This window comes from Staurois parvus, unplaced genomic scaffold (genome assembly GCF_062004578.1).
Source record: "Staurois parvus isolate SC_StPar_1 unplaced genomic scaffold, SC_StPar_1.0 ptg000682l, whole genome shotgun sequence".
NCBI classification, from domain to species: domain Eukaryota; kingdom Metazoa; phylum Chordata; class Amphibia; order Anura; family Ranidae; genus Staurois; species Staurois parvus.
Genome location: NW_028318478.1, coordinates 4,318,273 through 4,344,238, shown reverse-complemented (window position 1 = coordinate 4,344,238; position 25,966 = coordinate 4,318,273).

Sequence of the window (25,966 nt, the reverse complement as noted above, 5' to 3'; positions counted from 1 at the left end):
GACTGTTACTCAGCGCGGTGTTGACCCAGCTGTTCTTTTATGATGTGCCCTGACTATATTGTCGTTTGTGAGTACAACACCTACTTTAGTTTTTATTAAACATTTTTTATGGTAATGCACTAGGCCTGTGCGCCCTCTCTTTATTCTTTCCTGATTACAAAATGACCCCTAATTTAGGGCATGAGTAAGTGGTGAACACGTGCAAATTCACAGTGGACATGTCCATATTGTATGGATGCAGTAAGTCGTAAAAGAATCACTATTGTATCCTTAATGTAATGAAGATGATAAAGATGGCAGGGCCCTCCTTCAAGGGGTTTCTTCACCGCAACATACTATAAACTACCTTAATATAGATAACAGTGTGAAACCTGCTGGGTCTTCCATTTCTCTATAGCAGTATTAGCGTTAAAGTATACATAAGTTCTCTAAGGAATAGGTATTTCAGTCATATTTCAAAAGAAATAGAATGCCATCCAAATTGATACAGTAAAAGTATCTTAACTATATCTCCGACTCACTTAAACAAAAGCGTGGATTATAAACCTTAAATGCTGGAATACAGAAAAAAATGGCTGTTGACTAGTCCATAGCCGCCTAAAAAGTGGTTAATTAAATCCCATGCGGAGTAATATTCACTACAAAAAATTCAATGCATTGTTGTATTTATTAGATCACATCTTCATATTCTATATTGCCTCATGCTTATCCAAGATGGAGCTGCATCATTTGCTTCTTCTCCCCTTGTGGATACCGCACCCTATGAAGACGCAGAGCATGATGATGTCATTACGTTGACGCGTTTCGTCCACCAATCACCGCTGACTTCGTCAGAACTGGGAGGGGACAAGTCATCCATTGCCTTATATAGTGCCTTAATTGCACTTTTTTAAACCACTTACATCGCCCTCTTGTGTTGAAATGTCATCACTACATTAAAATCAAAATCACATAGAAAAACATATGACTATAGAAGAACATTAAGAAAAAGGCCCATTTTAGAAAAAATTGCTCAAGATAGTGTTCAAACTGAATTTTTAGATTAAAGTATGTTCCCATATTGTCAAATAGTCTTGTGGACATATTAATCACACAGATTCTTACTTATTATTCAATTCAAAAAAACTTTAAAGTTAAGTTCTGTATTTAGGCCATATGGCCTAAATATACAGCCAATATAGGAATTTTTTCTACAGTCTCAGTGAGAGGGATTCTATCTGATCTTCTTTATGGTAATACACATTATTTTACTTTACTATATATATTCCAGTATCACTGATATTGTATTTTCACCATTCACGTTTATTTTACTTTAGAATCACTTGTTATTATGGATTCATTTTCAGTTGGGGTGCTTATCCAGGACGGTTTCACATCTAATATATATTCATGCTGGCACAGCCAATGAGAAGGTAAAGGAGAGCTATATATGGCTATCTGAGCATGTGCACCCCTTTTAGGTGAAAGATATGTGACTATTCTCTGTTTCCTCTGCATTCATCATTTTTCCATGATTTCATTCCTAGGAGTTCATCCAGTTTCACTGTGTGCTTTATGAAGGAATAGCCCAAGAAGAATTTTTCTTCACTAGGATGTATTATATGGAACTTTATTGTTGCTGAGTACAGAAAGGAAACTCCATTGCCTCAAATGGACCCATTCTTGCTCATACAGCCGTATTTGAAGACGCCAAACGGTTCTTTCATTTTAATTCTTTGATTTTATTATGATTGCAACATGTTCACCATGTTAATGTCAACCTTTCTATGATCCATGTGATCTAATAAATACAACATTGCATTGAATTTTTTGTAGTGAATATTACTCCGCATGGGATTTAATTAACCACTTTTTAGGCGGCTATGCACTAGTCAACTGTCATTTTTTTCTGTATTCCAGCATTTAAGGTTTATAATCCACGCTTTTATTTAAGTGAGTCGGAGATATAGTTAAGATACTTTTACTGTATCAATTTGGATGGCATTCTGTTTCTTTTGAAATATGACTGAAATACCTATTCCTTAGAGAACTTATGCATACTTTAACGCTAATACCGCTATAGAGAAATGGATTTTGCAAGGATATAACTACGCTGCTTAAAAAAATTAAAGGAATACTTAGAAAACACATCAGATCTCTCTGGGGAAAAATATCATGCTGGATATCTATGGACTGGGTAATGTTTTAGGAATGTAAGGATGCCCCATTGTTTGATGGAAATGAAAATGATCAACCAACAGAAGACTGAATTCAGAGACACCCTGAAAATCAAAGTGAAAAAATGATGCGGCAGGCTAGTCCATTTTGCTGAAATTTCATTGCAGCAACTCAAAATTGTAGTTTGCATGGTTCCCACGTGCTTGTATGCAAACCTGACAATGTCGATGCATGCTCCTAATGAGACGACAGATGGTGTCCTGGGGTATTTCCTCCCAGATCTGGACCAGGGCATCATTGAGCTCCTGGACTGTTTGAGGTGCAACTTGGCGGCATTGAATGGACCAAAACATGATATCCCAGAGGTGATCTATTTCGTTTAGGTCAGACGAGCGTGGGGGTCATTCAATGGCATCAATTCCTATATGCTCCAGGAACTGCCTGCTTACTCTCGCCACATGAGGCCGGGCATTGTCATGCACCAGGAGGACCCCATGACCCTCTTCAGCGTAGGGTCTGACAATGGGTCCAAGGATTTCATCCCAATACCTAATGGCAGTCAGGGTTCTATTGTCTAGCCTGTAGAGGTCTGTGTGTCCCTCCAAGGATATACCTCCCCAGACCATCATTGACTCACCACCAAAACGGTCATGCTGAACGATGCTACAAGCAGAATAACGTTCTCCATGGCTTCTCCAGATCCTTTCACGTCTGTCACGTGTGCTCAGGGTGAACCTGCTCTCATCTGTGAAAAGCACAGGGCTCCAGTGGTGGACCTGTCAATTCTGGTGTTCAATGGCAAATACCAATCAAGCTCTATGGTGCCAGGCAGTGAGCACAGGGCCCACTAGAGGGCGTCGGGCCCTCAGGCCACCCTCATGAAGTCTGTTTATGATTGTTTAGTCAGAAACTTTCACAGCAGTGGCCTGCTTAAGGTCATTTTGTAGGGCAAATATTATACACTTTATAAATGTATAAACCAATGACAAATATGGCTTTCCAATCCTAAAGCAGCTAGTTATATAAGAGAGCTTTCTAGAAAATAATTTTTTGTAACATATACTATTGCTATTTCTTAACCATTAGGAAGCACTGATAGATATAGCGTTTTGCTTCACATTCTGGGTGTGTTTGTTAATAATTAATACACAGTAGGTCTTTGTTATGTTGGTGTTTATTTTGTGTGATAAATATAATAATTTTTGTGTGTGATAAACATACAGGTATATAAGTACCTGTAATAAGTAAAAAATAAATAAATACATTTGCTGTAACTGACTACCTATTATATATAGATAATCTTTATCTTTCACATATAATTAATATGTGCTGCTTTTTGTATCTTATATAAATTGAAATTAATACAAATACTGGGGAAATATATTTATAGATTGCAGTATATTGGATAATGAATTACCCATGAATTAAAAAACTATGGTTAAACATTGCGTACAGAAGCAAGAGTATATTTGGGGCAAAACGGTATAAATAACAGAGGACGGGATCAGAAACAGTAGCTTTAGTGTTCATCTTATAACAAGTCCACTTTAAGTAAATGTTCATGATTAATTGCTTTGATACTGAAAACTTGGCATTAGACATATTCTTTTTACATTTACATTTAGCAAAGGTAAAGTAAAAAAAGAACAGGCTTTTCTAAGATTTACCTTAGATTTATCAAAATCAAATGAATATGTTTGATAAGCAGAAGGTGTACACAGTAAGGCCCTGTTCACACTAGTGAGATATCTCTTGTGTATGCCATTATGCTACAATGCATGACAGTGAAAATCACATTTTCTATGGTGCCCATTCACATCAATGCAACATGGTGTAGTGTGGTTTTGTAAAGGTCCATGTGCCTCTTTTGGTTCAGCTTAGTGTGTTTTTGGATTCCTAGACTTCAATAGGAGTGCATTAAAAACTCATGCACATGTGTTTTTGGTACATGTTTGGCAGAAATTTGCATTTAACAGTTTCCTCCTACTACAAAAAATTCATGAAGCTTGAAAACCTTTCACAAATGCACTCAACTAATTTTAAAAGCACCCACTCTTTCAAGATCCGTGAAATAGATATTAAGCTACTGTAGGTAAAATCTACACTTTCTATTCCAGTGTTCCCTCAAATTGCTTCTGTGGGTGCCCAGACTGTGGTGCATTTCTCCATATCATTTGGAGCTTTAAAGTACTTTTCCCCTTATGGCAGAAAGCCACAACTAGATCTTGTCAAACAGCTGGCTCCAATATATCGCTAACTATGCAGATGAGCCATTTGTTTGCTTTGATCGCTGATGTACCCACCTCTTGTGAGAGATCGTCGCACCCTTTATTTAGTTCCATACAATGAGCGAGAGCATTCAATTGCCGTGCTTATTTGGCACTTTGGTCCCAAGTGTTGTCTAGGATGAAAATTATTAAACTACTAGAACGTATACCCCACACCGTTCATGATGCTATGCCTGCCTTTGGGATTATCCAGATACATTTTTGACATGATCTTTTCTGTCTTGGTTTCATTAAGACCTTTTCACTTATACTGAACAATTCTTACAATATCCTAAATTATTTTATCTGCTTTTCATACCTACTGTGATCGTATCTTCAAATATTTTCACCTATGTTATTTGTTGTTATAAGGTTTATTTTTCATTTTCATGCTCTTAGGCATGTTACAGTATAATCATATGCTTCTCTTCTGGATTCTCTGAGTTCAGTGTTTGTTCTAATATTTCCTGTCATCTCCTGTATCAACATTGTAATTGAACCTTGCTTTTTCTTGCTCCTTGGATGATGTAGTATTAATTTTATAAACTGTACATGTCTTTGCCTCTCACAATAAAATGTGCATAAAAATGCACCCAAAAACACCCCAAACATGCATTGAAAAATGCATAATTATGCATAAGCACTAGTGTGAACCTAGGTTTAGTCTTCTCTAGGACTTTTAGGACCACTAAAACAGATGTGGGCTACTGTCCACTTTGAACGTTACAATGAATTGTTACAAGGCAAGGCACTGCTTAAATTTTTGTTTAAATATTGTAACAGTGCAGGACCCTGTCACAGGATAAATATATGTAGAAGTGGTCAGGTAATAGACACAGGGTCTGCACATGTGTGTAGTGCAGAACTGCAGAGCGTAGATTTTGAGTGGAGGAAACTGCTGTTGCAGGTTTCTATGGATTTTGATATTTCTGGATGGGGCTCTATAGTTTGGAGATTTCAAAGTGCCTTTGGAAGTAAGAAATCTCCAATCCAGTGTCCAGAGTTTGTAGTCAACCAGCAGGGTGTGGGCCCAGGTGCTCACAACCCTTATAATTATGGTCTGCTGAGAGTTGCAAGGGATTAGTGGAGTGCAGTTGGAGCAGTGGCTGCCATTGTGAGTCTCTGTGTGAGACGGATGCTGTGTGCATCAAAAGGGCTCAAGGCTGTGCGCATTAAAGAAGTCTGAGGAAGTGTGCCAGGAATAGCCCGTGGTCTGGGAGACCCATATCAGCAGAGGTACTGCTGAACAGCAGTGCTAATAAAGAGTAGCCAGGAGGCTTAGCATTTTTCATTGGTATTTACCATTGGAGAAGAACTCCTGTGTGGGAAATCTTATTTTGGACTTTTGTGTTTTTGTTTCTTGCCTTTAAATAAAAGTGGGCTACCAAGCTCTAAAAAGAGTTTCTGACTAGCGTGGACTCACTTGGAAAGCATCTACCACTAGAGCTAATAATTCCCCATGTCACAATATATACAGGTGAAACTCGAAAAATTAGAATATCGTGCAAAAGTTCATTTATTTCAGTAATGCAACTTAAAAGGTGAAACTAATATATGAGATAGACTCGTTACATGTAAAGCAAGATAGTTCAAGACGTGATTTGTCATAATTGTGATGATTATGGCTTACAGCTCATAAAAACTCCAAATCCACAATCTCAGAAAATTAGAATATTACATGCAATCAATAAAACAAGGATTGTACATAGAATAATATTGGACCTCTGAAAAGTATAGCATGCATATGTACTCAGTACTTGGTTTGGGCCCCTTTTGCAGCAATTACTGTGGCATGGCATGGAAGCTATCAACCTGTGGCACTGCTGAGGTGTTATGGAAGACCAGGATGCTTCAATAGCGGCCTTCAGCTCTTCTGCATTGTTCGGTCTCATGTCTCTCATCTTTATCTTGGCAATGCCCCATAGATTCTCTGTGGAGCTCAGGTCAGGCGAGTTTGCTGGCTAGTCAAGCACAGTAATCCCACGGTCATTGAACCAGGTTTTGGTGCTTTTGGCAGTGTGGGCAGGTGCCAAGTCCTGCTGGAAAATGAAGTTAGCATCCACATAAAGCTCGTCTGTGGAAGGAAGCATGAAGTGCTCCAAAATCTCCTGGTAGACGGCTGCATTGACCCTGGACTTAATGAAGCACAGTGGACCAACACCAGCAGATGACATGGCTCCCCAAATCAACACAGACTGTGGAAACTTCACACTGGACTTCAAGCATATTGCAGTGTGTGCCTCTCCATTCTTCCTCCATACTCTGGGTCCTTGGTTTCCAAATGAGATGCAAAAGTTGCTCTCATCAGAAAAGAGGACTTTGGACCACTGAGCAACAGACCAGGTCTGTTTTTCTTTCGCCCAGGTAAATCGCTTCTGACGTTGTTTGTTGTTCAGGAGTGGCTTGACAAAAGGAATACGACATTTAAAGCCCATGTCCAGGATCCGTCTGTGTGTGGTGGCTCTTGATCCACTGACTCCAGCCTCAGTCCACTCCTTGTGAAAATCCCCAACACTTTTGAATGGCCTTTTCCTGACAATCCTCTCCAGGCTGCAGTCATCCCTGCTGCTTGTGCACCTTTTTCTTCTAAAATTTTCCCTTCCACATAATTTCTATCAATGTGCTTTCATACAGCACTTTGGGAACATCCAACTTCTTTTTCAATTACCTTTTGAGGCTTTCCCTCCTTATGGAGGGTGTCAATGATGGTTTTCTGCACAACTGTCAGGTCAGCAGTCTTTCCCATGATTGTGATTCCTACTGAACCAGACTGAGAGACCATTTAAAGACTCAGGAACTTTTTTTAGGTGTTATGGCTTAATTAGCTGATTAGAGTGGGACACTTTGAGCCTGACTGCAAGCAGTGTGGTGTGAGAGTGTGCTCTAATACTCTTGGAGGCCTCATTTTGGCCTAGGCCTCAATTTTGGGCTGTATCCCAGTATACTATGGCCGCGCCCAGCCGTGATCTAGGCAGGGGACTCCCCCCCCCCCCAGGGTGAGCCTAGTACTGGTCCCATGGATGTGGAGGACCTGGAAACCACCCCTAAAGAGGGTGAAAGCTATGCCACATATTGTGGTCGAGTGATGGCTCATGTGGCCAGGATTAAGAAGGAGGAGGAGAGGCTGACCAAGATGCAGCTGGATCTCAAGAAAAAGAGATCCAGTTATGAAAGAGTGTGGAGCACCAAGAGGAAGCAGATGAGACCCAAGCTGGGCACCATGGAGCAGGCTGTTCATTGGCACGGCAACCTCATGTCATCCCTGAAGCAAGCCAGTGGGAGCCTGAGGGAGAAATTCTCCAATGAGGAGCACTTCAGACAAGCCAGGGAACGATCGGTGGTGGCGGTGAGAGGGCAGCCTGTGGAGGAGGTATAGTCCGGGGACCAATCTGAGCCAGCCGGAGCACCAATGACATCAGGTGGGCATTCCCCAGCTGGAGGGAGCCCGCCAATGGCAGTGGAAGTGGGTCTGGAGGCCAGAACAAAGGAGACACAGGGAGCCATCCCTGCTCAGCAGCAGCCGCCGCAACCGGAGTGGGGGTCACAGGAGACTCCCAGTGACGGTGCAGCTGGGCTGCAGTTCAACACGGAGTTGGAGTCTCTGCTGGAAGGCCAGTGCTTTGTGTTTACATCGAAGGAGTCTGCTGATGAGGGGCATGGCCACCTGAAGCCGGCTAAGCACCGGGGGAAAGAGAAAACCATGTATGTGTGGCTGCAACGGATCCAAAGGGGCACCGTTCAGCGTGCGTTCCACTCACCGGAAATGACGTCAGGCGCACGGAGTGTGGACCGGAAATGCCTCAACGCGTTTCGCCCCTCCCATCGGGCGTTATCAAGCAAGGCTTGATAATCAAGGCTTGATCAAGGTTCCAGCGGCCATCTTGGTTCACTGTTTGGTCTAAGAGGAGTCCTGGCTTTGTTCTATTGTGGATGTGAGAGCCCTAGAAGGAAAAGTTTGTATACTTGCTGGAACTGAAGCCTTTTATATATAATAAACATGCCTTTATCAAGTGTTTAACATGTGAGTGGCCTTAATCTCCGTTTGAAAAAGTTACTATTGTGTGACAATATTATGCTATGTGAGTTTTTTTCCTTTTGGTTGAATGGTGGAGTCTATTCGGATGGTGAAGATTTTCCCTAGCGTGGCACCAAAGAGGGTTTAGGATCCCTAAAATTCCTTAAAGGTTTTTCACTCACCAAGTTCTGGTGAGTGTATTTGATCTTGGTTTGTGCCTCCCCCCATACTTCTCCCACGGCGCCGCCGAAATTCTGGTGGTGATGTGGTGGCATCTGAGGTGGTTGGGAAAGAGGCAGGATTGGTTTCTGCCCCTAAGGAAGGTGGGTTAGGTACGGTGACCAAGGGGGAGGGGTGGTCTGTGGTTGGGAAGGGAGGGAGCAGAGTAGTGTTGTCCCCTGCATCATCTATTTCCTCTTTGGAAGTTGAGATTGTATCTAGCAACAGGTTTGAGGTCCTTTCCAGGGAGGAAGGGGATACTGGAGGAACCCTCTCCCCTATGGATGATGGGATTGGAGGGGGAACCCAAAAGAAAGTTAGGTCCTCTGCAAAGCAAAGGAAAACAAAGGTTAAGAAACAACCATCTCAATTACCTTGATGGCAGTTCCCACTCCGATAAAGGTGGCAACCATTAATGTTGCCAGCATAAAATCTGTAGGTGCGGCCTTATTTTTGCTCGATAGTATTTGTGCTGATGTTTTGTTTTTGCAAGAGACCCAGCTTGGCAGTCTTGCCGATATCCACCTAGCAAAGAGGGAGTGGAGGTGTGGTCCCTCCTTCTGGTCTCTTGCGACCGAGCCTTACAGTGGAGTTGCGGTGCTTTTTACCGGAATGGTAACGTGTCGGCGGGTCATTGAGGTGGAGGTTGGAAGATGCATGGTCTTAGACGTCCTTGTGAAGGGTCAGGAGCTAAGGCTCATTAACATCTACGGTCCCCAGTCTAAGTGGGATAGGAAATGCCTCTTTACAAGGATTAAGCTTTTCCTTTTTACGTCCTGGCAAGTTGTCTTTGCAGGAGACTTTAATACTGACACTAGGCCTAAGGACAGGAAGGGCTCCAATGCCAGGCTGGGGTATGACAGCGTTTTCTTAAATACGATAGTTAAGGAAGCAGGTCTGGTGGATGCCTTAATTAAGTGCATTGATTAATTAATCCTTAATTAAGAGGGCCTTCACTTATAGGCGAGGTAGAAGTGAGAGTAAAATAGATAGGTTTTTTTTAAAAGGGGACTCCGTCTTCTCGGCACCTGTGTATCAGGCGGTGGAGTTTTCTTACCACCTTTTGCTGACTGTGTCTTTAAATATTTCAGATGCACCACTAAAGGGGAGGGGTGTCTGGAGATTGAACTTGACTCTGCTGGATGATGAGGAGGTGAGACAATCCTTCGAGGATTTTTTCAGGCTCAGGTGACCGTCCTGGATTTTTGCAGCAGTAAGTCAGAATGGTGGGAGCTTACCAAGGTGCAGATTGGCAGGTTTTTCAAGGCCCTAGGTAAGAAAAAACAATTTGATAAGTTTGTTGCCTACCAACAGCTTCGGAGGAGGCTCAATCGCCTTTTCTCTGATGGTGGAGATTCTGGGGCAATCTCGGAGGTCAAGCTTCTCCTGAGGAAGTATCAGTATGACCGGCATGCCACCTTCATTCTGGAGAGGGATTATGGAAAGTAGCATTCGCCTGACCCTTACCAGAACTGCAAGCAAGGTATAGCGATTAAGACGGTCACCGGCCTGAGAGATAGTACAGGTTCCCTGACAAAATCCAGGTCAGCAGAATTCTTTAAGGTTTTTAAGTCCAGCTTGGCACCTCGCCTTGCGGAGGTCTTTTATAGCTGTCTGGATGAGGGTTCACTCCCTCCCTCCATGAGGAAATTGGCTGTGATCTTGTTGTCAAAGAGTAAGGACCCTTCGATGATTGAGAATTGGCGCCCCATCAACCTTCTCAATGTCGATAGGAAGATTCTGGCCAAGATCCTTTTCTGGTGCTTACTCTATGCCTTTGCCATTGACCCCTTCGTCAGGAGGCTAGATGGCGGGGCATTGGGCAGGGTGCTGGTGGGTGCTACCGGTGAGCCGCCTTTGAGAATTGTGGCCTATGCCGATGATGTGTCTGTTTTCATCTCTGGGACTGAAGAGGCGCAGGAGGTGGTCTCAGAGATGGAGCAGTATGCGGAGGCATCAGGCTCCAAGATCAATCGTGAGAAAAGTTAAGTTTTCTGGATGGGTAGGGAAGGTGAGAACTTCTCGCTTCCTGATGCCTTCCCAGAGCCCCAGCCAAAGATCAAAGTGTTAGGCATCACATTTGGCCCTGATGATTATGGTAAATCAAATTGGGAATCCAGATTGTCTGATGCCGAGGTTAAAGTGAGATGCTGAAAGGGGTGGCGGCTCTCCTTAAGGGAAAGGGTCGATCTGATCAAGACCTACTTAAATCCGGTCTTTTTGTACGTCAGTTACATTTGTCTCTTGCCAGAGTCTCACTATACGAGGGTCTACAGCTGTTTCTTCCAGCTGTTATGGGGGAACAGACTGAACCTTGTGAAGCGGAATGTGACCTACCGGTCCAGGCGGGAGGGTGGCCTAGGGATGGTCAACCCGATCGTTTTCTTCTCTGTTATGTTTGTAAAACAAAATTTTGGTAATATGCTGAAAGAGAAGCCGCCTGCATGGGTAGGTTTGTTTCAGGCTTGGTTTAAACCCTTCTGAGCTGTTGGGAGAGTGGCAGGCCGGTGAGAAGCCTGAGAGTCAAGCATGGTAATATCCCGGCTTATGTTGCCCCGAGCTTGAAAATACTTAGGTGGTGGTGTGTGACTGCGGAGGAGATCAGGGAGAGGGTCGTGGCCACCGCCTTTCGTGCACCACTGGTCTTGAAGGATTGCCCAGGCCATAGTCTGCGGGAGGGCTTAAGATTGATAAATATGGAAAGGATTCCCTTAAAGTTTCGGGACCAGGCCTGGCTCGCGTTCCATGGCAGGCTATATGTGAGAGGGAACTTGAAGTACCGTTCTCTGGACGACCTAGGTTGTCCAAGGACAGAGTTTGGGGCTGAAGTGGAGACTATGGACCACTTCTTGCTTCAGTGCCCTTTCAATATAAAGGTATAAAAAGAGGTGGGGAGGGCTCAAGACATCCCCTTCATGCACTGCATGTATTATGCAGAGTGGGTATATGGGGCATTTGAAAGACATGCATTTTGATTTTGACACTCTTTTTCTAGTTTGTCTAGTGGTCCAATATTTCACTTGGAATGCATGGTGCCAGGTCTCCCTTCGGCAAAAAATCCTTCCGGTCTCGGTGGCGGTATATGACATTCTTGGTAAGGTTGGGAAAATTTGGGTCTTGAGAAAGACAGACTGCGATGAAGGGCCTGGATAGAGGCGTGGAGGAATATCAGGTCTGTAGCCGCGGTCTGTTAATCTCTGGGTGAGGATGCTGTTCTTTTTCTTTCTCTGTGCGTTCCACTTCTTTAGATTTTGACAAAGAATTCTTGAAGAGAGGCTACATGCATCTGAAGACCTGCGTTTCTTAGCCTTTGTTCTGCATTGTATGCTTTTGTGTTTTATGTGAATGATTATGTTATGGCCATAAAGGCCTAAGTATGTGTATGTATGGAATGAGGCATAAAGGTATCTTCCTTATCAGCAGGCCGAATGGGCCTATGTTAAATTCCCTCCTTTGAGTTTGATAGGCCGAATAGGCCTTTGATTGATGGTTTCCCTTCCCAGATTAAGTCTGATCCTCACACAGGCTAAAAACCGTGTCATGAGACATATGGGCCGTAATGACGCCATTCTTGCCCGAAGGGCTGAAAGAGCCTCTGAGATAATTTTGTCTCCCAGAAGTTTGTCCGCACTGGCGGAAGTTCTCTCATACAGGCCAAAGCCGTGGTATGGGATAAGGGCCATAAAAGGCCTTGCCTTGTCTGATAGTCCAAATGGGCTTCTTTGCCTTTGAGAGCAGTTCTGGATCTCACACAGGCCAAAGCCTTGTGATGGGAAAAGAAAAATACGAGCCATAAAGGCATCAGTCCTGTATGAAGGGCCGAAAGGGACATGGTGTTTATCCCCACAATTAATTGTCTCTCATAGCGGGCCAAAGCCTTGCTATGGGGCAGATGAGTCGTAAAGGCCTTACCCCTGGTAGTAAGGAGGTTTAAAAAAATAATAATTTTTTTTTTCATTATTGCAAAATTGTCCTGTTGATGATAATGCCTGGTAGAGGCCATAAAGGCCTTGATCTTTATAAGTCATTATGTTTCCCTTTTTCTGCCATAAAGGCGTGTATCTGTTTATGTTAAAATGTTTCTGATTATGCTTTATAATGGAGTATCATTGTATTTAGTTGATCTTTGTTTAGACCAGTTGTATGGTATTTGTATTTATTTGTATATACTAATTTATGTATTTTTGTAAAAAAAATGTGTTTTTGTTGTTGCTGGTTGCAAGATACCTTTAATAAAAAAAAATTTCCAACTTCTTTTGCAATTACCTTTTGAGGCTTTCCCTCCTTATGGAGGGTGTCAATGATGGTTTTCTGCACAACTGTCAGGTCAGCAGTCTTTCCCATGATTGTGATTCCTACTGAACCAGACTGAGAGAACATTTAAAGGCTCAGGAACCCTTTGCAGGTGTTATGACCTAATTAGCTGATTAGAGTGGGACACTTTGAGCCTAGAATATTGCACTTTTTCACAATATTCTAATTTTCTGAGATTGTGGATTTGGGGTTTTCATGAGCTGTAAGCCATAATCATCACAAATATGACAAATCACGGCTTGAACGATGTTGCTTTGCATGTAATGAGTCTATCTCATATATTAGTTTCACCTTTTAAGTTACTGAAATAAATTAACTTTTGCACGATATTCTAATTTTTTCGAGTTTCACCTGTATATTAAACTTCATTGAACTTCCACAATATGACACTTTATTCATATCTATGCAATGCAGTCCATTTTTTTTACAATGACGCAAAACCCACCTCATCACAGCATTGTGGGGTGAACAAAACACTCTTGATACGCAGATCAACACAGCTCAACTGAGATGGTATGGTGTGGACAAGCCCTAGGAATAATATGTGTAATTACAGAGTTGATAAAATTGTGGATAAGAATGTACAGCCTGAACTATTAGATAAAGCCTTAGCTGTAATAGATAGAGCTCTCCTGACCATGTACACAAAACATATGGTGCAAAGTAGATAGAGCATGCAAGCCTACCAGGAACCATTTTCCTTTTCCTAAGTGCATTGTAGTTAGTTTCAAAAAGCTTTTTGATCAAATTAAACAAAAAGGTAACTTTTTTTAAAGATACCTCAAAATGTCTTTGTAGAAAGTTAGTTTACCTTTTAGGGTGTATTCAAACTTGGGAATGCACCCTGTGTGAGATCAGCTAGAAGAACCCCTGCAAGGGTTCCCAAAAATAGCTGAGAGTAGACAGTCCCATTGTGCCCACTTGCATGTAAACACTCAAGCAGCGATGACATGCAAGTGATTGTCTCTAGAAGCTTCAGGGTCTAGATGAAGTGATCTTGCTGAATCTGCCGATTGCAAAGACCTGGGTGGATAGCTATATATATGCAAGTGCACATTGCTGGCTGTTTTATAAATAGAGCCTGAAGGAGTCTGTAGGTGAGTAACCAGTGTGGAATGGTGAAGGACATGAGGTGTGGAGGAGGCACTGAGAAGACTTCATTTTGCATGTTAGCACTATGGCACTTCATTTGTGGATTTAAGAAACCATTTGCTTTTTGCTTTTTGCATGGGACACTTAAATTTATATGAACTATGTTTTTGATTTATGAATGTGACCACTTGAACTTTTTATTGATGAACTTTATATATCACAGTGATTAATTGTTTTTTGAAGCATTTTTTTATTAATTGCAGATGTCAGTTTATGCTTGTGGTGCACAGATGAATTTGCAATTCTTATTTATTTATTTATTTATTGTTATTGATGAATTGATCATAGCCATAGGGCAGTCACACTTTTCACTTTTGAACTGCAAAAAAAATAAGCTTTTTATTTGAAATTTAACTGTACAATTAAGTATACAATTAAAGAACAATATTCTTTACCTCACAATGTGAGGTAAGAATGAAAATCTCATAGTTACTGACCTGTCTATACATTCTGGTTTATTAAATAGTAAATAACAATTTTATGCATGGTATTGTCTTTGGATGTCAGGAAATTACAGCAGTTAAGCTTTTACATTAAAAAAAACTAATAAGCGTTAGAGAGAGTTTTGAAAAATAAACTTCTATAAAATTTCTAAGTTTAAAAATGGCCAGTCTGCTGCCTTATTGATCTGGAAAGGGATATCAGTCATTGCTCTGTTAGTGGTCTGAGTGGATCACTGGCAAAGGTACATAGCTAATCATAGTGGCTCTGCACCACTTGATTGCTGTGACCAATCACAGTGCATAACAATTACAAACAGTGGTTGTTGTTTGCAGATTCTTATTTGTAGTATGAACGTGTAGAAAGCTGGTGTTCTTTGACAGTTACCTTTGATTCAGAGAACAAAGAGGTCCTTGCTAAAAGTGTCAGGCATAGTATGTCACTAAGCACTGGGGGGATGAATTTCAAAAATGTGGCTATTTGGGGGGGGGGGGGGGGTTACCATCCTGGCATGCCAGTGCCACTTCTGGTGTAGCGTTCCGTGGCCATCTTTAGTGTGGGCAAAGAGGTCTATTTTTACAATTTTGCCAGTTCTTCATTGCCAAAGCTGAGCAATTGTGTCTGCCTAGCTGGAATTGTCAGAGGAGCTATTGGAACAAGTTTGATAAGTCCTGATTTATATACAAAAAGGCTTTTTATTCAGTTTGAAAATGTGAGTGCATTTGGAGCATCACTTGAGTATTAAATAGTTTTTAACAGTATTACGCTATTTTGGTAGTTTTTCTTTTGCATTTTGCTCATCCATCCATCCATGAAAATACATTTGGGGTAAACAAGGAGGAATCATGAGCGAAGGCTTGAGATTAACAAGCTGGTCATAAAGTACCCCTATCCATCCATCCGTCCATCCAGGAGTGAGAGCTTGGAGGAAGATAAGGGTGAATCACCATCTGTGATGTGGGAGATCAAATTACCCTATGGAAATTGGGGCTTACTTATTTTATGTGAGTGCAAGGAAGGTGTATTTTTGCATTTTTTATAAAATATATTTTTTATCGGTGTATATAGCAATATATCATTGGCATCTTTTTCTTTTATGTTTTTCGCTATATGAGGAAATATCTGGGAAGGAGAGTCAGTGTGAGATCGCATAAAGAGTTATATCATCTCTGAAGACACCACACCCCACCTGCAGGCTTGTCTTTTTTGCATCTTAAAGCCATACCAGTTTGGGAATTTACAGCATTTGGTGAGTGTGGATCTATAAAATGCTTTTCACAGAAGATGTGAGCAAGCTGGAAAATTTATAAAGTTTGAGTAAATAATAATTTTTTTCACATTTTTTGGGACATTAGACTTTAATTTTGGACTTTTTTTTTTACTTTCGCATATAATTTGTCACAGTTTTGATTATTTGCATTATTTGCGCTGTATTATTTTTATTATTTTTTTATGTTTAGTCAATCCTTGAACAGCAGCATTTAATTTTTCACTTAATTTTTCACTCATTTCCTTGGCGCAAGTTTGATACATATTATATGTGGTACATACTTGGGAGGAGTAAGAGAATGTGTTTTGGGGTGTAATTTCAATTGTGCCCATGCTTTGTCTGAGAAATATCTAATTAAAATAACAACTTTGTATAAAAAAATACATTTATATTTTCTTTCTTCATTTTCCAAAAACGTGATGGGTCATTTTGTGATGTGTTTACTGTCCTGGTACTAAAGTGTAATAGGTATTCAGAAAATCAGATGCATAATTTACACCACTTGAAAGCTTGAAGGTGCTCATTGGATTTTGACCACTTTTCGACTAGACTGCAAAAAGGTGTGATGCTCACCATACTCAGTAGGAGTAGAAGAATGTGATTCTAAGTATTCCCATTGTTTGTGTTAGTAGTATCTCATTAAAATGACAACTTTGTGTGAATTTTTTTTTTTTCTTCATCTTCTCAAAAATTGTTGCAAAAAATGTAATCTTTAAAAGGTTCACAGGGGTCTTTTACCAATGTACTTTTTGTTGTGGTTACTTTTCGAAAATGGTCTTTTGTGTGGTGTTTATACTGTTTTGGCATTTAGGGCCTCAAGACAATTAGGACAGCAGGGCTGATAAACTTTCAAATAAAGACAGCATACTTTGTAAATGTTGTATAACTTTGTATCCAAAGCAAGCAAAAACCTTTCTTGTAGTAATAGAGTTATGGACTGCAGAGAGAGAGAGAGAGAGAGATAATTTTGCCCCTATACAAATTATTACTAACACCTCATCTGGAATATGCAGTTCAGTTTTGAGCACCAGTTCACTAAAAGAATATCATGGAACTGGAGAAAGTGCAGAGAAGGGCAACCAAACTAATAAGAGGCGATAAAAGGCATGGAAGAGCTCAGCTGTGAGGAAAGATTAGGTGACCTGAATTTATTCTTGAGAAGAGGAGATTAAGCGGAGATATGATCAACATGAATAAATACTGTACATATGTGATTCATATAGCGAAAAGGGTATAGAGGTATTCACTTTAAGGTCATCACAGAGAACACGGGGCACCCTTTACGTCTAGAGGAAAATAAATTTAATCTCCAAATACAGAAAGGCTTCTTCACAGTAATAGCTGTGAAAAATTTGGAATAGAGCCCCTCAAGAGCTGGTTCTAGCTAACTCAGTAGATTGCTTTAAAAAAGGAAATGGATTATTTCCTAAATTCACAAAATATAACTGGATACTAATATTTATAGGTAAAGTTGATTCAAGGAATATCCAATTACCTCTTGGGGATCAGGAAGACTAACTATGTAACGCTGTAACTATGTAACTTTTACACAGTCTAATTACCAAATGGAAATGGAACAGCATACCATTTGGCCTAAATTTATAAAGAAAGCTTGTTTATTTGATATGTTTTATAACAGAAAAGGAAATGGATCCTTTCTTAACCACTTGAGCTCCAGAGGATTTACCCCCCTTAATGACCAGGCCTCTTTTTGCTACTCGGCGCTGCATTAATTCAATATTTTTTACTTTCAGCTATAAAAAATATATAGTAAACTCAAAGTTGGTTATAAATTTAGGCCAAAATGTATTCTGCTCCATGTTTTTGGTAAAAAAAATCCCAATGAGTGTATATTGATTGCTTTGTGTGGAAGTTATAGCGTTTACAAACTATGGTATAAATACTGCAACTTACGCCATTTTTCTGCTATACAGCGCTGCGCTAGTTCAATGGAAAATTGCGCGGTCATGCAATACGGTACATAAATGAAATTTACATCCTTTTTTCCCCCACAAATTGAGCTTTCTTTTGGTGGTATTTGATCGCCTGTGCGGTTTTTATTTTTTGCGCTATAAAAAAAGGCTGACAATTTTGAGGAAAAAAAACAATATTTTGGACTTTTTGCTATAAAACATGTCCAGTAAAAAAAAAATACAAAAATCAAATTTAGTCATACATTTCTGCCAAAATGCATTCTGCGACATGTCTTTGCTAAAAAAAAAACCCAATACGTGTAAATGAATTGGTTTACGTGAAAGTTATAGCGTTTACAAATGGCGGGAAAGATACTGGGATTTTTAGTTTTTTTTTCATACTAATAATGGCGGCGATCAGCGAATTATGGCGGTGATCAGGGACTTATGGCAGCAACCAGCGACTTATGGCGGGACTGCGGCAGACATTCTGAGTTTGGGGGGTACTGACTTGGGGTCACTGACATCCCCAAAAACACTAATACAGTGATCAGTGCAGAAAAGAAAAACCTGACACTGTACTAATGGCAATGGGGAGGAAGGGGTTAACTTTATTTTGCAGGGAAGGGTTATAGGAGTGAGGGGAGTGTTTTACTAGGGGGAGGGGGTGTGTACTGGGCGGGACAAGGCTGATCGAGAAAGAGAAACTCTTCTTTCTCGATCAGCTCATCCTCGAGCTGACAGGGAAGTGACAGACAGCACAGCTACTGCAGCTGTGCTGTCTGTCACTGTTTGCCGCCGATCGCCGTGACATAGCCGCTAACGAGCGGCTGTGACCCGGTGACTGACATCTGCGGTGGTGATCCGCAGGACAAATAGGGCAGTGGCGCGCCTCGCGCGCCCCCTATTTGTTTACAAAACACATGTCTTAAAATGTGGTTTTGCCTGTGAGTGCCGCCTTGCCGCCGTATATGTACAGTGGCTGGGCGGCATGCGGTTAAATTCACAAAATATAACTGGATACTAATATTTATAGGTAAAATTGATCCAAGGAATATCCAATTACCTCTTGGGGATCAGGAAGACTAACTATGTAATGCTGTAACTATGTAACTTATACACAGTCTAATTACCAAATGGAAATGGAACAGCATACTGTTTGGCCTAAATTTATAAAGAAAGCTTGTTTATTTGATATGTTTTATAACAGAAAGGAAGAAAAATATTTTTCCAAACTTTTCAGTATTTTTTCCTTTATATAGTCAAAAACAATCCAGTGGTAATTAAACCAAACAAAAACTCTACATGTCACAAAGAATGCTAAAAAACAATTTGGGTACAGTGTTGCATGGCTGAGTAATTGTCAAAGTATCACAGTGCTGAAAACTGAAAATTGGCCTTGTAATGAAGGGGATGAAATATGCTGGTACTGATCAGGCTAAAAAGATCACCAGATTGATTATGGTTAGAATAAAATATAAAAAAAATGAAAAAAATGACATTAGATTATATTGGATATTTGAATTTAATTATTATTATGTAATCTAAGGTGTAATAGTCCTAATTAACTCTGATTTGCTCAACTCTATTGACTTTAATCTATAGCGTCATTGATTTTTCTATATTCTAAAAGCATAAATGTGTGTTTTTTTAACATTATTTATTAAGTTCCATTTTGCATTGCAAATTATAAATATTACAATAACACAAATGTCTGGGTTCATTTATTGAGCTAGAATTGTTCAGGTTTTTACCACATCATAGATATCATTAGATAAACAGGCACATCCTTTCATTCATGAACCAGCACTATTATCTGCTATTAAATTATTATCTACTCTTACATGTTTTTGTGTCTCATCTCTCAAATATCTTGAATTAATTTACGCACATCATAAGAAAGACTTATTGATCTAGAGCTAGGCAACCTGACATATAGCAGCTAACTCTAACAGAATTCTACAAAGGTGCGCATAAACCAAAGAGTTATTATACAAAAAGTTTACACAGTGTTACAAATATTAGAACACAGTCCAGCTAAATATGTTTTCCAAGTATGGACTTTATAAATTAAAGTTTTTCCAATAACAGTAATGAGAAGAACCTCACCCTCATGGGAATAGTTGTGACTCCCTCATCATACGAGATCTTAAAGTATATGGAGGGCAGATGTTGTCTCTCAGTTAGATCTATCATCGGACAGTCATTAATTTCCAAAAACCGTTATTAAAAATCACCTAAAAGAATGAATAGTTTTCTTGAACCTGAGACTAGTAAACAAAATTTTGATCCAGGAAATTGTTTTGACTACTTGGGGGCATCTCATGCTGGGAACTGTTGCCCAGAGGATTTTTATTTTTCTGTCTCTGGAGGAAAATTGCAGGAGCTGTCAGCAGGCTGTTTGTCTTTTTTCTATTGGTAACTATCCATGAAGCATGAGTTGCCACAGTCTGACTCTACTTTCTGGGTAAAAGCATACATGAAATCAAAACTTACATATAAATAAACCAACTCTTTTTTTCTGTAGATATTTGTACTGTTCCAACTACCTGAAGCAGAGAAAGTTATTTTTACTATGTGGGGTAGTTAGAGAAGACATTTATGTGGGGTATGTAGATAAGTCAACAGATATCTATCTAGCTTGCTATGCTGATTGCAGCATTTGTACTGATTTCAAAATCTCTGTAGAAACTCACATTTTGTATTCATTAAAAAAAGGAACTTAAATGGCCCTGGTAAACAAAGGGGTTTGTGATATCTCCAGAAAAGATGCATTTGGAAAGGCCATTTCAACTTTTTACAACAGTTTTACTTTGCAGTAGCTACAAACATTGACTTTGAGCTATGTCTTGAGGCAACACAGATTTGTTTAATTAGCCACTAATGAGCCCTTAATATACTCTTAGCATTAAAAACAATGTGTTTAAAAAGCAAATGGCATTGTCTTCCTAATCAGTCACAGTAGGCAGTAATTAAAGTACTTGATAGAACAGATGTATTGGGATCAATAAAGGAAGCATCAGACTCCCATACTTCCAGTTGTCCCATATTATTAAAGTAACTCAACCATGAAAATAATATTTTGCACAGTAAAACTGCATATTATATATATATATATATATATATATATAAAACCATACAATTTTCCATGTTAATGTTAATGGATGGAGATGGGATATTGTGTGACTGCAGACCTGGGAGTCTAGGAGATGAGTAGGAGCTGATTCTGAAAAAGAATGGTGGCTGAAAATAGACTGAGGGGGAGGGGGTAGATAAGGAAGAGTGGAAGCTGACAGGGTAAGATTTGGGCTAGATTGGAGTAATTTCAGTGTCCAACATTGGGTGTCTCTCAGCAGCAAGCAAAACTCTGAAATTGGTCATCACCTGATGCTGGCTGCTGTTAGGCTATTTAGCCCCACCTCTAGAACATCAAGTACCTTAATACTGTGCTTGTGTGTTCATTCCGGGTCCTGCCTAACATGTAACTTCTGTACTTAACATGTCTTAAAATGTTTTTCTCTCTGCCATCCTGCCTTTTCACCTGAGCTTACTTTACTCTACTTCCCTTTGTCTATTAGTGTGAGTTTTTTTGTTCCATTTGTTCCACTTGCACATGTTACACTGTTTGGTCATTGGTTTTACTATATGTATGTGTTATAATATGTATGTTGTATATGTACAATAAATTGCATTGTCATAACTTTATTAGTTGTACCTTCCATTGTATAGCTCATGTCCTTGCAGACACCAGTGGTTTACCGACAATTTGGAAAGGGAGAGGATGCAGTGTATACGCTGAACTGGAAATAAAGAGGAAGAAAGTCAAAATAGACCACTAGTAGATTAGATACATTTGGACTGATTATGAATTCATAAAGAAAGATGATTGTCTCTGTAGAAGAGGGAGGTCGAGTGAGAACTAAACAGACAGGATAGAAAGGAGGAACACTGAGACCTGAGTGTAGTTTCCCATCCCTTTATTTACATTCCAAATGACAGCCTGAGGAGAACTAAGAGAAAAAAAAGCCTTGATCAGGATTGACAAAGATCTACATCGCTGGACAGCATGATTGACAACGGATTTTCAATGCTGAATTTTTGGGTTTTTTTACATTTTTTGTGTAATAATGGTCTTTTAAATATATTTCCATTGTAATTTTAAATATCAATGAGTAGGGGTATTAAGACCCACATGGATATCTGGGGGGCCCTATCTTAAAGGGGGCTTTCAGATTCTGATATGTTCCTCCCTGCACCCCACAGTCCACAAATGTGGACTGTGGGGTGCAGGCAACCCCACAAATGTTTTCATTTTTTTTGCACTGGGACTCCCTAAACTCCATACCAGATTTGAAGGGTTTGTTGTGGATTTTCAAAGGGACCCCACTCTTATTTCGTTTTTACAGAAAAAAGTGACAGTAAGGAAACAAAAAACTGTCATTTATTTTTCCTACCCAGTTTCTTTTTTGTAAAAAAAATGGCATGGGGAACCCCTAAAATACGTTAGATCCTCATCCTCCTTGATTATGGTCTGGTATGTATTTTGGGGGTGCCTTATGCTGTTTTTTTTAAATAAAGGAAGCCTGTCCTATAAGATAGAGCCACAACGTATGCAAAAATCTGTCCGCTATGGGCCTATCTTCCCCCACACTGCAAAGATTCACTTCTGCTTCCAAGCTAGCAGCTTTTTGTGTTTGATTCCACACTGCCTTTTTAATCTTGCCATACATCAGACGTCTGGGACTTCTCTTCCTCTTGTCTCTCTCTTGTTCCTTTCTCCTTACTTTTCCTCCTTCCTTTCTTAATTGCTGAATCTGGGAAAGCCTGGGTGTCTCAGCTCACTACACATTTTTTCTCCCTACTCTAGAATATGCTCAAACTTTTACCAACACTCCTTATCCTTGTTGTAACCTGCCTCAGTGGGACTTTTTTGATATCCTATCTAGGTTTGCTGATGTTGATCTGAACTCACCAATCTCAGTTAACTATTTTGCAGCTTTTTGTTACCTGATCTTGTTCTGTTACATTGTATTTTATCTGTATTACTAGCCAGAACACTGACTGTAATGTCCTGTCACTGATGTGCAACCCCATAGACTTGAATGGGTTACATACACACAGCACCTGGCAGCTTCAGCTGCTTAAACACATGGCTCATTTGTGGACTACAGGTCTCAGTGCCGATGTAAATGAGCCCTATTTGTAAACAATATATAAGGCTGGCCATACATTATACAATTTTCTGTTCAATTTCTGCCCAATTTCCTTTAGATTTACCTTCATCTATGTAGTGCAAAGGCCTGCCTAATTGGATACAATTGAAAGTGTTGTTTAGGTTTCACCTCATATTATATGGTTTTTGGTAAATCTAAAGCAAAATTCTCACAAAAATTGTATAGTGTATGGCCAGCCTTAGAATAAGAATAACATTGTGAAGAATTGGTATTAGAAAATAAAAGAGAAACTGGTATGCAAACAATCTTGTTATGCATGTCTGTATTCACTGCATATTAGTAACCAAGCTAAAACTCCGGAGAACTATATGTGCCCTTTACACCTTATGGCTGATAATATGATCTATAGGAAATGCTTCATGTCTATGTGAAAAAGAAGCAATAAAAGCAAAAAATATTTTGTTTTACTGATGAACATAATACATAAATAAAAAATATATGAAAACATATATTTCCTTTAATAATTTTTATAAACAGTAATGAAGTCCACAGATCTTTAACAACCAATCAGATATCAATTAAAACAGCTAAAAGTATTTTAAAGGATTTTATGTTGTAATTAAACTACACTGTCAACAATGTAGTACTGATATTTTGTTACATTTGTAACTGTTAAATTTAATTTGTGATCTTCTTACTGCATTCACTTGTCTTGTCTTTTCCCTTAGGATTTTGAGAGGTGCATCAAGAGTTTACAATGCCAAGCTGCATTACCTTCTACATGAACCATGTAAGAACATAATATGAATTTCTGCTGTAATATCTAGGGTGTATTATCCATGAATGTAATTTCAAGTTTAAGAATGCAAGCTGCAGACTATTTCACAAGATTATTATGTAAGATGCGTACTATATTTGTTTGGATATCATGAAAATTAACATTTCTCTTGAAATGTAAATAAAATCCCAGATGGGAATTATTGTGATTGGAAAAATATGCGGACAAGATAATTTTGTATCCATTTAGATATTTGTCTGCAGTATGAAATTTACATTGTCTGTTCAAAGAACATTGTAAAAAATATAATCAATAGTTAAAAATGCTCCACATCATCTTCATAATTTAGTTTAATTTAGTTTAATTAAAAGAAAAATATATATTTTTTTAATTAAAGGAAAACCTAGCAAGAAAGACAAAGCAACAAGACAGAAAACATCCATATTGACTATACAGTTTAAAACTGTATTTATGGTATCTGTTACTTGAATAAACGCTAGTAGCAGTGTAAAAATTACAAAAAGATTCTTCCCACAGAAGTTCTTTTTTTAACCTATCACAGACCAGAACAATAACATTTGAAACAGGATATCAATTATATAAAACAGCACAAATCAGCACTAGCTTATGAATGTGTTTAATATACTATATGGAAAGGTTCTTTATAATATAGGTTTATTTATTCAAAAAGTGTAAAGCTTTCCAGTTTAAAATGATTGTATTCTAGCTTAAAAAAAGAAGCTTAAAATATTTTTCACAGCCATTCCTTTCTCCACTAGCTACAAAATGCTAAATTTCATACATGAAAATGTAAGAATAGCAAGAATAATGGTCTGATTGATGATGGTGATGGCAATGTCAGTGGCACTGTCATCAGAAACAATAGTGGGGGTGATATGAACAAGCTTATAATGGATCATAGAAGGGAAGAGGAGAGGTGAATTTTTCTCCCATCTTCCTCTACTGCAGTGTTTCTTAACCATTTTTGAGTCTCGGATTTCTTTAAGAATCTGATGAAAACTATGGACCCCCACTTCAGAAATATTCACATAAAGACAACTTTACTTGCAAGGAATATACATACAGGTACTTTATTTTATTAAAATGTGATTGCCTTATACACATACGACAAACACAATGTTCAAATAAAGTAAACAATCTTTACATATTAGACAATACAATTATAGTTTTGCTCAAATCTACTACTACTATTACTACTACTACTACTACTACTACTACTACTACTACTACTACTACTACTACTAGAAAATGAGAATTAGTACTTGCTAATTTAAATGGTAAAAATTGGCCAACAACGAGACAAGAGATGTGTAGTGATCAGCATTATAAGCAGTGGCAAGGCGCATTTTTTAAATTTCTGTCAATGGGAAACCATTGATTTGGGCAAGGGGGAGAACTATATAGTGAATGTAAATTTTATTTTTTATCTGACCTTAATAGACTCCCTGAAACCTATCCAAGAGACTATTAGGGGTCCATGGACCTCAGGTTACAATTCCCTGCTTTACTGTAATATCATCTGTGACGGGCGTGGTGTCAGACCCCAGTCCTTCTCACCAACTTGTGACCAATGGACTAGCCAATCTAAAACCGCGCTGCCACTTGCATGACAATGCCACTCTCAGCTGCACCATGCACAAAGATTTTCCAGCTCACTGGACCCCAATCTAGGTGCCAACAGCCTGAGAGCGATTGTTACTGGGTCAGGTTAATTACGCAATTAACCCTTCACACTGCCACCACCACCTTTTTACAGAGAAGGAGGAAACTCACAAATCTTAGCAGTAATACTATGATGTTTGAATGAGTGTCTGTATACACCTTGTCACCGCAGACAGATGTATCCAGAGGTTTTGAAACACACAGTAGCGCTCTTCAGAGACAGGGATTCTCAGTTTGCATTAAAGAGCTTTAGAAACAGTTCAACACTTTTCAGAAAATAGGATTTACTGCTGAAAAGGTCAAAATGGTGCAATAAAAATATTTACAGAAAAGATGTATTGAATATATATATATATATATATATAGAGAGAGAGAGAGAGAGCAATAACACAACAGAGAGAATAAAGAAAGAAGTTTAAGAAGGTAGAATACTTGCAGAAGTCCTGGTTTAAGCAGCGTTCAAGTGTCCTGAACAAAAGGGTACCTTTTCTCCCGAAGTTGGTTCCTGATGTTAAAAGGGAGAATCTCTTCATCTTCTCTCTCCAGGCATGACAGCCTGTTTTCTAGGAACCCAGCAGGGTCT